Source organism: Tupaia chinensis, unplaced genomic scaffold (genome assembly GCF_000334495.1).
Source record: "Tupaia chinensis unplaced genomic scaffold, TupChi_1.0 Scaffold139389_1, whole genome shotgun sequence".
Taxonomy (NCBI): domain Eukaryota; kingdom Metazoa; phylum Chordata; class Mammalia; order Scandentia; family Tupaiidae; genus Tupaia; species Tupaia belangeri.
The window spans coordinates 233,875-236,134 of NW_006199275.1; positions in this window are offsets into that span (position 1 = coordinate 233,875).

A 2,260-nucleotide genomic window follows, 5' to 3' on the forward strand; every position below is an offset into this window, starting at 1 on the left:
GTGAGTTTTAAGCTGTTGGGTCCGGGACTTGAGCTGCAGTTGAGCATATGGGAGTCTAACATCACAACCATTATGCCATCTGCTTATTTATACAATCTAATTTCTTTTTTTATAAATAATTATTTTATTTAACTTTCTTTTTCTCCTTCCTTCCTTCCTTCCTTCCTTCCTTCCTTCCCTTCCCTTCCCTTCCCTTCCCTTCCCTTCCCTTTCCTTTCCTTTCCCTCCCTCCCTCCCTCCCTCCCTCCCTTCCTTCCTTCCTTCTTTCTTTCTTTCCTTCTTTCTTTCCATTTAACCAGAGGAGGACAGAGGGAGAAAGAAAAAGAGAGAGGGAGAGAGAGAAAGTGAGAAAACAAGCCACCAGGTCTGGGACTTGAACTGCAGTTGGCCATGTGGGAGTCCAGTGCCCTTAATGACTCTGCCACCTGCTGGCCCTGCCACAATCCAATTTCTGAAAATGAATACACAGATGCTTTTTTTCTCTCTAAAGATGTGATGGTGGAGAGGATGGGTGTGGATGTTAGTGACCATAGGAAGGAAAGGGGTTGGTAGTGGGTGGATGGTAGATGGTAGATATGAAAAAAATATATAAATGATAAACTTTTGTTTACAAGAGAAAAACAAATCAAAACCTTTTTTGTTTTCTTTTTTGGTATCGTCTGAAATAGTTCACAATAGTGCACTTCTGTTAATTTATCTGTCATCAAAGAGCACTTTGCCTAAATAAACAGATGATTTTTAATAGCATAAATTCTAGCATTACATTGTATGGGACTTATGAGTGAGATAAAGAACCGATTGTTTTCCGTGTTCTCTTAGGTTCTTTAATTCAAAGGTCTATGTTATTTTTTTCTTTTCTGAGTTCCACTGTGTTTTTCTCCCCGTTTCTGTAGGAGGTAACCTTTTCCACCTTATCAAGGATGAGTTGATCATGTTATTGAACTTAGAAAACAGAGTTAGCTATCACGCATATGTTAGCAGACAGGTAAGTCTTGCTAGAGAACTGAGAGATGTGAGCGTGAGACATTTCTTGGGAAATAGCTGAGTACAGTTGCAAAATTTCCTTTTCAGTACACTTCATCCTCCTGAACCCATTTTCCTTCCCACAATCCCCATACTCTGGAATTTCATGCTGCTTAATTTATGATCAATTAATATATGCAAACAGATAACAATGCCTTTCTTTCTGGACCTTGAAAGAGTCTTAAATTGGAAATCTTTGGGAGAGTCAAGGAAAGACAGTCATAGAAACTTCAGCTGGACACCCTGAGCATGTATAAAAAGTGCAAAGTGCAGTGAAGCTGCGTTTACTGGGGGCAAGGGTTGACAGTAGGCATGGTAATATTAAAAAGATAAGCATGGTTGACTTCATCAAAGGGTAGGAGTTCGGAGAAAGGAATTCCGGGTGACTGTGTTGGAAAAACAATTAGCTTTAGTCTGGAGAATGTGGTAAGTCTTATCATCAAATTTTGAAAGATAAGATCACAGATACCTTTTTCAAATTTTATGATGCACAAGATTCAAGAGAATATTCATTCCAGGCCTAGAGCAGATTTCTGAGGCCTTCGAAGAGTGGCCAGGCTACCAAGAATTCAGTCTGTCTAAATTTTCTCAGCCCTTAGTCCTGGCTTTTTTCAACTAACATATGCATCCTTTGGTTATTCTGACCACAGACATTTTAAAAAAAGTTCCTGTTGCAGAAATGTTCAAATCTATTCAGAAATAGAGAGAACTTGATCATGACCTTGGTGTGCCAGCTTCACCCAGGCATGGATTCATTGGCCTCGTTTTATCTATTCCCACAGAATAGTCTTCTCACTCTCCTTTTTAAGCTGCAGGACTTTGAAGCAAATCCCAGACAGTATGCCATTGTAAAATCGTGGCTATTTTAACTCAGTAATCACTGATAGAACAGTGAGAATAAAATAAATTACTATAGCGTACACTTATTAAATTCTACTGTGTCCAGACCTCTATGCTAAGCACTTTGCATTGTGTTATTTTATGTCATCCTTTCATTATCCAGTGAGGAAGGCATCGTTGTTCCCAGTTTTCTGATGCAGACACTAAAGTTCCAGGAGGTGGAGTAAATTGCCCAAAGTCACACGACTAGGCGGTGACACAACTGGGATTCACATTCTCTTTGACTCTCCAGAGTTTGTGCTCTTAACGACAGTATATGACATACTTGTCTTCTGGAAAGAGACCCACGAGGAGCGCTCTTGTATGAGTGAAAGCATTGCTTTGCCTAGAACAATTA